Consider the following 11,867-nt stretch of genomic DNA (forward strand, 5'->3'; position numbering starts at 1 on the left):
GCGAGTTTGTACTTAGGCGACTCTGGGTCGCAGCTAAGTCCCCGAGTGTGACTTTTAGTGCACACTCGGAGCGAGTTTGTACTTAGGCGACTCTGGGTCGCGGCTAAGTCCCCGAGTGTGACTTTTAGTGCACACTCGAAGCGAGTTTGTACTTAGGCGACTCTCGGTCGCAGCTAAGTCCCCGAGTGTGACTGTTAGTGCGCACTCGGAGCGAGTTGTTACTCATGTAGTTGTCAGTTGTCTTCACATCCACATGAGTCTCAATGAGGGTCTGCTAAGCCTCCGAGTGTATCTCGAGTATACACTCGGAGGAAGCTTTTTGCTTAGGCGACTCTGAGTCGCAGCTAAGTCTCCGAGTGTGACTTTTAGTGCGCACTTGGAGCGGGTTTTTACTTAGGCGACTCTGGGTCGCAGCTAAGTCTCCGAGTGTGACTTTTAGTGCACACTCGGAGCGAGTTTGTACTTAGGCGACTCTGGGTCGCAGCTAAGTCCCCCAGTGTGACTTTTATTGCACACCGGAGCGAGTTTGTACTTAGGCGACTCTGGGTCGCAGCTAAGTCCCCGAGTGTGACTTTTAGTGCACACTCGGAGCGAGTTTGTACTTAGGCGACTCTGGGTCGCAGCTAAGTCCCCGAGTGCGCCTTTTAGTGCACACTCGGAGCGAGTTTGTACTTAGGCGACTCTGGGTCGCAGCTAAGTCCCCGAGTGTGACTTTTAGTGCACACTCGGAGCGAGTTCGTACTTAGGCAACTCTAGGTCGCGACTAAGTCTCCGAGTGCGCCTTTTAGTGCACACTCGGAGCGAGTTTGTACTTAGGCGACTCTAGGTCGCAGCTAAGTCCCCCAGTGTGACTATTAGTTCACACTCGGGGCGAGTTTGTACTTAGGCGACTCTGGGTCGCGGCTAAGTCCCCGAGTGTGACTTTTAGTGCACACTCGGAGCGAGTTTGTACTTAGGCGACTCTGGGTCGCAGCTAAGTCCCCGAGTGCGCCTTTTAGTGCACACTCGGAGCGAGTTTGTACTTAGGCGACTCTGGGTCGCAGTTAAGTCCCCGAGTGTGACTTTTAGTGCACACTCGGAGCGAGTTCGTACTTAGGCGACTCTAGGTCGCGGCTAAGTCTCCGAGTGCGCCTTTTAGTGCACACTCGTAGCGAGTTTGTACTTAGGCGACTCTGGGTCGCAGCTAAGTCCCCGAGTGTTACTTTTAGTGCACACTCGGAGCGAGTTTGTACTTAGGCGACTCTGGGTCGCGGCTAAGTCCCCGAGTGTGACTTTTAGTGCACACTCGAAGCGAGTTTGTACTTAGGCGACTCTCGGTCGCAGCTAAGTCCCCGAGTGCGCCTTTTAGTGCACACTCGAAGCGAGTTTGTACTTAGGCGACTCTGGGTCGCAGCTAAGTCCCCGAGTGTGACTTTTAGTGCACACTTGGAGCGAGTTCGTACTTAGGCGACTCTGGGTCGCAGCTAAGTCCCCGAGTGTGACTTTTAGTGCACACTCAAAGCGAGTTTGTACTTAGGCAACTCTGGGTCGCAGCTAAGTCCCCGAGTGCGCCTTTTAGTGCACACTCGGAGCGAGTTTGAACTTAGGCGACTCTGGGTCGCAGCTAAGTCTCCGAGTGTGACTTTTAGTGCACACTCGGAGCGAGTTTGTACTTAGGCGACTCTGGGTCGCGGCTAAGTCTCCGAGTGCGCCTTTTAGTGCACACTCGGCGCGAGTTTGTACTTAGGCGACTCTGGGTCGCAGCTAATATTGGGGAACGTCGCATGGGAAACAAAAATTTTCCTACGCGCACGAAGACCTATCAGGGTGATGTCCATCTACGAGAGGGGATGAGTGATCTACGAACCCTTGTAGACTGTACAGCAGAAGCGTTAGTGAACGCGGTTGATGTAGTGGAATGTCCTCACGTCCCTCGATCCGCCCCGCGAACAATCCCGCGATCAGTCCCACGATCTAGTACCGAATGGACGGCACCTCCGCGTTCAGCACACGTACAGCTCGACAATGATCTCGGCCTTCTTGATCCAGCAAGAGAGACAGAGAAGTAGAAGAGTTCTCCGGCAGCGTGACGGCGCTCCGGAGGTTGGTGATGACCTTGTCTCAGCAGGGCTCCGCCCGAGCTCCGCAGAAACGTGATCTAGAGGAAAAACCGTGGAGGTATGTGGTCGGGCTGCCGTGGAAAAGTCGTCTCAAATCAGCCCTAAAACCTCCGTATATATAGGTGGGAGAGGGGGGCCTTGCCTTGGGGCTCAAGGAGCCCTAAGGGGGTCGGCCGAACCAAGGGGGGAAGGTCTGCCCCCCCAAACCGAGTTGGACTTGGTTTGGTGGGTGGGAGTCCTTCCTTCCCTTCCCACCTCCTTTTTTTTCTTTCTCTTTGATTTTTCTTCCAATGCGCATAGGGCCCTTTTGGGCTGTCCCACCAGCCCACTAAGGGCTGGTGCGCCACCCTCAAGGCCTATGGGCTTCCCCGGGGTGGGTTCCCCCCCCCCCCCCCCCGGTGAACTCCCGGAACCCATTCGTCATTCCCGGTACATTCCCGGTAACTCCGAAAACCTTCCGGTAATCAAATGAGGTCATCCTATAATCGTTTCCGGACAATTCCGGTAACCCTCGTGACGTCCGTGATCTCATCCGGGACTCCGAACAACATTCGGTAACCAACCATATAACTCAAATACGCATAAAACAACGTCGAACCTTAAGTGTGCAGACCCTGCGGGTTCGAGAACTATGTAGACATGACCCGAGAGACTCCTCGGTCAATATCCAATAGCGGGACCTGGATGCCCACATTGGATCCTACATATTCTACGAAGATCTTATCGTTTGAACCTCAGTGCCAAGGATTCATATAATCCTGTATGTCATTCCCTTTGTCCTTCGGTATGTTACTTGCCCGAGATTCGATCGTCAGTATCCCTATACCTATTTCAATCTCGTTTACCGGCAAGTCTCTTTACTCGTTCCGTAATACAAGATCCCGCAACTTACACTAAGTCACATTGCTTGCAAGGCTTGTGCGTGATGTTGTATTACCGAGTGGGCCCCGAGATACCTCTCCGTGACACGGAGTGACAAATCCCAGTCTTGATCCATACTAACTCAACTAACACCTTCGGAAATACCTGTAGAGCATCTTTATAGTCACCCAGTTACGTTGCGACGTTTGATACACACAAAGTATTCCTCCGGTGTCAGTGAGTTATATGACCTCATGGTCATAGGAACAAATACTTGACACGCAGAAAACAGTAGCAACAAAATGACACGATCAACATGCTACGTCTTATTAGTTTGGGTCTAGTCCATCACGTGATTCTCCTAATGACGTGATCCAGTTATCAAGCAACAACACCTTGTTCATAATCAGAAGACACTGACTATCTTTGATCAACTGGCTAGCCAACTAGAGGCTTGCTAGGGACAGTGTTTTGTCTATGTATCCACAGATGTAAATGAGTCTTCATTCAATACAATTATAGCATGGATAATAAACGATTATCTTGATACAGGAATTATAATAATAACTATATTTATTATTGCCTCTAGGGCATAATTCCAACAGTCTCCCACTTGCACTAGAGTCAATAATCTAGCCCTCACATCATCATGCGAATTACATTGTAATAAATCTAACACCCATATAGTTCTGGTGTTGATCATGCTTTGGCCATGGAAGAGGTTTATTCAGCGGGTTTGCTACATTCAGATCCGTGTGCACTTTGCATATATTTATGTCCTCTCCTTCGGCGTAGTCGCGGATGAGGTTGAAGCGTCGTTTGATGTGTCTGGACTTCTTGTGAAACCGTGGTTCCTTTGCTAAGGCAATGGCACCCGTGTTGTCACAGAACAAGGTTATTGGATTCAGTGCGCTTGGCACCACTCCAAGATCCGTCATGAACTGCTTCATCCAGACACCCTCCTTAGCCGCCTCTGAGGCAGCCATGTACTCCGCTTCACATGTAGAATCTGCTACGACGCTTTGCTTGGAACTTCACCAGCTTACCGCACCCCCATTAAGAATAAATACGTATCCGGTTTGCGACTTAGAGTCGTCCGGATCTGTGTCAAAACTTGCATCGACGTAACCTTTTACGGCGAGCTCTTCGTCACCTCCATACACGAGAAACATCTCCTTAGTCCTTTTCAGGTACTTTAGGATATTCTTGACCGCTGTCCAGTGATCCACTCCTGGATTACTCTGGAACCTACCTGCCATACTTATGGCCAGGCTAACGTCCGGTCTAGTGCATAGCATTGCATACATGATAGAGCCTATGGCTGAAGCATAGGGGACGGAGCGCATATGCTCTCTATCCTCATCAGTTGTTGGGCACTGAGTCTTACTCAATCTCGTACCTTGTAAAACTGGCAAGAACCCCTTCTTAGACTGTTCCATTTTGAACCTCTTCAAAACTTTATCAAGGTATGTGCTTTGTGAAAGTCCTATCAGGCGTTTTGATCTATCCCTATAGATCTTAATGCCTAGAATGTAAGCAGCTTCTCCTAGGTCCTTCATAGAGAAACTTTTATTCAAGTAATCCTTTATGCTCTCCAAAAACTCTACGTTGTTTCCAATCAGCAATATGTCATCCACATATAATATTAGAAACGCCACAGAGCTCCCACTCACTTTCTTGTAAATACAAGATTCTCCAACCACTTGTATAAACCCAAATGCTTTGATCACCTCATCAAAGCGTTTGTTCCAACTCGGAGATGCTTGCACCAGTCCATAAATGGATCGCTGGAGCTTGCACACCTTGTTAACATTCTTAGGATCGACAAAACCTTCGGGTTGCATCATATACAATTCTTCCTTAAGGAAACCGTTAAGGAACGCCGTTTTGACATCCATCTGCCAGATTTCATAATCGAAAAATGCAGCTATTGCTAACATGATTCTGACGGACTTAAGCATCGCTACGGTGAGAATGTCTCATTGTAGTCAACTCCTTGAACTTGTGAAAAACCCTTTGCCACAAGTCGAGCTTTATAAACGGTCACATTGCCGTCAGCGTCCGTCTTCCTCTTAAAGATCCATTTGTTTTGAATAGCCTTGCGGCCCTCAGGCAGTACCTCCAAAGTCCACACTTTGTTCTCATACATGGATCCTATCTCGGACTTCATGGCTTCTAGCCATTTGTTGGAATCTGGGCCCACAATTGCTTCTTCATAATTTGCAGGTTCATTGTTGTCCAACAACATGATTGATAAGACGGGATTACCGTACCACTCTGGAGCAGCACGTGGTCTCGTCGGCCTGCGTGATTCGACAGAAACTTGAACCGTAGTTTCATGATCATCATCATTAACTTCCTCCTCAACCGGCGTCGCAATGACACAGGTTTCCCCTTGCCCTGCGCCACCATCCAGAGGGATGAGAGGTTCGACAACCTCGTCAAGTTCTATCTTCCTCCCACTCAATTCTCTCGAGAGAAACTCCTTCTCGAGAAAAGCTCCGTTTTTAGCAACAAACACTTTGCCCTCGGATTTGAGATAGAAGGTGTACCCAACTGTCTCTTTTGGGTAACCTATGAAGACACACTTTTCCGCTTTGGGTTCCAGTTTTTCAGGCTGAAGCTTTTTGACATAAGCATCACATCCCCAAACTTTAAGAAACGACAACTTTGGCCTTTTGCCATACCACAGTTCGTATGGTGTCGTCTCAACGGATTTTGATGATGCCCTATTTAAAGTGAATGTAGCTGTTTCTAATGCATAACCCCAAAACAATAACGGCAAATCGGTAAGAGACATCATAGATCGCACCATCTCTAATAAAGTACGATTACGATGTTCGGACACACCATTACGCTGTGGTGTTCCAGGCGGTGTCAAGTGTGAAACAATTCCACATTGTCTTAAGTGAGCACCAAACTCGAAACTCAGATATTCACCCCCACGATCAGACCGTAGGAACTTGATCTTCTTGTTACGATGATTTTCAACTTCACTCTGAAATTGCTTGAACTTTTCAAATGTTTCAGACTTGTGCTTCATCAAGTAGACATAACCATATCTACTCAAATCGTCAGTGAAGGTGAGAAAATAACGATATCCGCCGCGTGCCTCTACGCTCATCGGACCACACACATCGGTATGTACGATTTCCAACAAGTCACTTGCACGCTCCATTGTTCCAGAGAATGGAGTCTTAGTCATCTTGCCCATGAGGCATGGTTCACACGTGTCAAGTGAATCAAAGTCAAGTGACTCCAAAAGTCCATCAGCATGGAGTTTCTTCATGCGCTTTACACCAATATGACCTAAGCGGTAGTGCCACAAAAATATGGCGCTATCATTGTTAACTCTAACTCTTTTGGTCTCAGTGTTATGTATGTGTGTATCGCTATCAAGATTCAATATGAACAATCCTCTCACATTGGGTGCATGACCATAAAAGATGTTACTCATAGAAATAGAACAACCATTATTCTCTGACTTAAAAGAGTAACCGTCTCGCAATAAACAAGATCCAGATATAATGTTCATGCTCAACGCAGGCACTAAATAACAATGATTTAAGTTCATAACTAATCCTGATGGTAACTGAAGTGAAACTGTGCCGACGGCGATTGCATCAACCTTGGAACCATTTCCTACGCGCATCGTCACTTCATCTTTCGCCAGCCTTCGTCTATTCCGCAGTTCCTGTTTCGAGTTACAAATACGAGCAACAGAACCGGTATCGAATACCCAGGCACTACTACGAGAGCCGGTTAAGTACACTTAAATAACTTGTATATCAAATATACCTGATTTTTCTTTGGCCGCCTTCTTATCTGCCAGATACTTGGGGCAATTGCGCTTCCAGTGACCCATACCCTTGCAATAGTAACACCCCGTTTCAGGCTTAGGTCCAGCTTTGGGTTTCTTCATCGGATTGGCAACAGGCTCGCCGCTCTTCTTTGAATTACCCTTCTTGCCTTTGCCGTTTCTCTTGAAACTAGTGGTCTTATTCACCATCAACACTTGATGCTCTTTACGGAGTTCAGACTCTGCGACTTTCAGCATCGCGAACAACTCGCCGGGAGACTTGTTCATCCCTTGCATGTTGTAGTTCAACACAAAGCTTTTATAGCTTGGCGGCAGTGATTGAAGGATTCTGTCAGTGATAGCCTCTTGCGGGAGTTCAATCCCCAGCACAGCTAAACGATTTGAGTACCCAGATATTTTGAGCACATGTTCACTGACACACGAATTTTCCTCCATCTTGCAAGCATAGAATTTATCGGAGGTCTCATACCTCTCGATTCGGGCGTTCTTCTGAAAGATAAACTTCAACTCCTGGAACATCTCAAATGCTCCATGACGCTCAAAGCGACGTTGAAGTCCCCGTTCTAAGCCATACAAGACTGCACATTGAACTACTGAGTAGTACTCCTTACGTGCTAACCAAGCGTTCTTAACAACCTGATCAGCCGTAGCGGGTGGTTCATCTCCTAGCGCAGCATTAAGGACATAATCCTTCTTCCGAGCTTGTAAGATTAGCTTAAGATTACGAGCCCAGTCTACAAAGTTGCTTCCATCATCTTTCAACTTAGCTTTCTCTAGGAACGTATTAAAATTCAGGGTGACTGTCGCGTGAGCCATGATCTACAACACAAATATATTCAAAGTGGACTTAGACTATGTTCAAGATAATTAGAGTTTAACTTAATCAAATTATTCGCTAAACTCCCACTCAAAAAGTACATCTCTCTAGTCATTTGAGTGGTTCATGATCCACTTACACTAGCTCAAGTCCGATCATCACGTGAGTTGAGTATAGTTTCAGTGGTAAGCATCCCTATGCTAATCATATCATCTATATGATTCATGATCGACCTTTTGGTCTCATGTGTTCTGAGGCCATGTCTGCACATGCTAGGCTCATCAAGCTTAGCCCGAGTGTTCCGCGTGCGCAACTGTTTTGCACCCGTTGTATGTGAACATTGAGTCTATCACACCCGATCATCACGTGGTGTCTCGAAACGATGAACTGTAGCAACGGTGCACAGTCGGGGAGAACACAATTTCTTCCTGAAATTTTAGTGAGAGATCACCTCATAATGCTACCGTCGTTCTAAGAAAAATAAGGTGCATAAAAGGATTAACATCACATGCAATTCATAAGTGACATGATATGGCCATCATCACGTGCTTCTTGATCTCCATCACCAAAGCATCGACACGATCTTCTTGTCACCGGCGCCACGCCATGATCTCCATCAATGTGTCGCCATCGGGGTTGTCGTGCTACTCATGCTATTACTACTAAAGCTACATCCTAGCAAAATAGTAAACGCATCTGCAAGCACAAACATTAGTATAAAGACAACCATATGGCTCCTGCCGGTTGCCGTACCATCGACGTGCAAGTCGATATTATCTATTACAACATGATCATCTCATACATCCAATATATCACATCACATCGTTGGCCATATCACATCACAAGCATACCCTGCAAAAACAAGTTAGACGTCCTCTAATTTTGTTGTTGCATGTTTTACGTGGTGACCATGGGTATCTAGTAGGATCGCATCTTACTTACGCAAACACCACAACGGAGATATATGAGTTGCTATTTAACCTCATCCAAGGACCTCCTCGGTCAAATCCGATTCAACTAAAGTTGGAGAAACCGACACTTGCCAGTCATCTTTGAGCAACGGGGTTACTCGTAGCGATGAAACCAGTCTCTCGTAAGCGTACGAGTAATGTCGGTCCAAGCCGCTTCAATCCAACAATACCGCGGAATCAAGAAAAGACTAAGGAGGGCAGCAAAACGCACATCACCGCCCACAAAAACTTTTGTGTTCTACTCGAGAAGACATCTACGCATGAACCTAGCTCATGATGCCACTGTTGGGGAACGTCGCATGGGAAACAAAAATTTTCCTACGCGCACGAAGACCTATCATGGTGATGTCCATCTACGAGAGGGGATGAGTGATCTACGTACCCTTGTAGACCATACAGCAGAAGCGTTAGTGAACGCGGTTGATGTAGTGGAACGTCCTCACGTCCATCGATCCGCCCCGCGAACAATCCCGCGATCAGTCCCCCGATCTAGTACCGAACGGACGGCACCTCCGCGTTCAGCACACGTACAGCTCGATGATGATCTCGGCCTTCTTGATCCAGCAAGAGAGACGGAGAGGTAGAAGAGTTCTCCAGCAGCGTGACGGCGCTCCGGAGGTTGGTGATGACCTTGTCTCAGCAGGGCTCCGCCCGAGCTCCGCAGAAACGCGATCTAGAGGAAAAACCGTGGAGGTATGTGGTCGGGCTGCCGTGGAAAAGTTGTCTCAAATCAGCCCTAAAACCTCCATATATATAGGCGGGAGAGGGGGGCCTTGCCTTGGGGCTCAAGGAGCCCCAAGGGGGTCGGCCGAGCCAAGGGGGGAAGGTCTCCCCCCCCCAAACCGAGTTGGACTTGGTTTGGTGGGTGGGAGTCCTTCCTTCCCTTCCCACCTCCTTTTTTTTCTTTCTCTTTGATTTTTCTTCCAATGCGCATAGGGCCCTTTTGGGCTGTCCCACAAGCCCACTAAGGGCTGGTGCGCCACCCTCAAGGCCTATGGGCTTCCCCGGGGTGGGTTGCCCCCCCCCCCCCCGGTGAACTCCCGGAACCCATTCGTCATTCCCGGTACATTCCCGGTAACTCCAAAAACCTTCCGGTAATCAAATGAGGTCATCCTATATATCAATCTTCATTTCCGGACAATTCCGGTAACCCTCGTGACGTCCATGATCTCATCCGGGACTCCGAACAACATTCGGTAACCAACCATATAACTCAAATACGCATAAAACAACGTCGAACCTTAAGTGTGCAGACCCTGCGGGTTCGAGAACTATGTAGACATGACCCGAGAGACTCCTCGGTCAATATCCAATAGCGGGACCTGGATTCCCATATTGGATCCTACATATTCTACGAAGATCCTATCGTTTGAACCTAAGTGCCAAGGATTCATATAATCCCGTATGTCATTCCCTTTGTCCTTCGGTATGTTACTTGCCCGAGATTCGATCGTCGGTATCCCTATACCTATTTCAATCTCGTTTACCGTCAAGTCTCTTTACTCGTTCCGTAATACAAGATCCCGCAACTTACACTAAGTCACATTGCTTGCAAGGCTTGTGTGTGATGTTGTATTACCGAGTGGGCCCCGAGATACCTCTCCGTCACACGGAGTGACAAATCCCAGTCTTGATCCATACTAACTCAACTAACACCTTCGGAAATACCTGTAGAACATCTTTATAGTCACCCAGTTATGTTGCGACGTTTGATACACACAAAGTATTCCTCCGGTGTCAGTGAGTTATATGATCTCATGGTCATAGGAACAAATACTTGACACGCAGAAAACAGTAGCAACAAAATGACACGATCAACATGCTACGTCTTATTAGTTTGGGTCTAGTCCATCACGTGATTCTCCTCATGACGTGATCCAGTTATCAAGCAACAACACCTTGTTCATAATCAGAAGACACTGACTATCTTTGATCAACTGGCTAGCCAACTAGAGGCTTGCTAGGGACAGTGTTTTGTCTATGTATCCACACATGTAAATGAGTCTTCATTCAATACAATTATAGCATGGATAATAAACGATTATCTTGATACAGGAATTATAATAATAACTATATTTATTATTGCCTCTAAGGCATAATTCCAACAGCTAAGTCCCCGAGTGTGACTCTTAGTGCACACTCAGAGCGAGTTCGTACTTAGGCGACTCTGGGTCGCGGCTAAGTCTCCGAGTGCGACTTTTAGTGCACACTCGGAGCGAGTTTGTACTTAGGCGACTCTGGGTCGCAGCTAAGTCCCCGAGTGCGACTTTTAGGGCACACTCGGAGTTAGTTTTTTAGACCGGAGTCTGCAAACGCGGAAGAATTTTGAATCGGCAAGAAATCAATCTACTTTGTATTACTTCAATGATACTTGTTCTTTACATTGTCTCCGTCGGCGCTTATGTGTAGAAGCACTTCAGGAGATCTCCATTCCATGCCCGCGGCTCGTCCGTCTCCCTGTCGAGGTTGTAGAGTCGATATGCTCCGTTGTTCAGCACCTTAGAGATGATGAAGGGCCCTCCCCAGGCGGGAGCCAACTTGTGTGGTCTCTGCTGATCCACTCGGAGCACCAGGTCGCCTGCTTGGAATGTGCGGATCCTGTCGTACCACGCGTGAAATCGCCGCAGATCTTGTTGATAAATTGTTGAATGAATCAGTGCCATCTCGCGCTCTTCTTCTAGAAGATCCACTCCATCTTGCCTGGCTTGCTCTGCTTCGGCTTCGGAGAAGAGTTCGACTCGTGCAGAGTTGTGAAGCAAGTCACTCGGAAGGACTGTCTGTGCTCCATAAATGAGGAAGAACGGGGATCGCCCTGTAGATCTATTCGGAGTTGTGCGGAGGCCCCACAGCACCGAAGGCAGCTCGGTGACCCATGCGCCGGCGGCATGTCCAACTTCTCGCAGGAGTCGAGGCTTCAACCCTTGAAGAATAAGTCCATTCGCCCGCTCTGCTTGCCCGTTTGTTTGGGAGTGTGTCACGGATGCAAAATCCACTCGGATACCTTGGCCTGTGCAAAAACCTTTGAACCTATCTGATTCAAAGTTGGTGCCATTGTCGGTGATTATGTTGTGCGGAACCCCGTATCTGGCGATGATGTCTCTGATAAATTTGATGGTCGTAAGGGCATCAAGCTTCTTGATGGGCTTGGCTTCAATCAACTTGGTAAACTTGTCGACTGCTACCAGCAGATGAGTGAATCCTCCTTGGCCTGTTCTGAATGGTCCGACTCTATCTAATCCCCACACGGCGAATGGCCAAACAAGAGGAATTGTCTTCAGCGCAGACGTTGGCTTGTGGGA

This window comes from Hordeum vulgare, chromosome 5H, assembly GCF_904849725.1.
Source record: "Hordeum vulgare subsp. vulgare chromosome 5H, MorexV3_pseudomolecules_assembly, whole genome shotgun sequence".
Lineage (NCBI taxonomy): Eukaryota > Viridiplantae > Streptophyta > Magnoliopsida > Poales > Poaceae > Hordeum > Hordeum vulgare.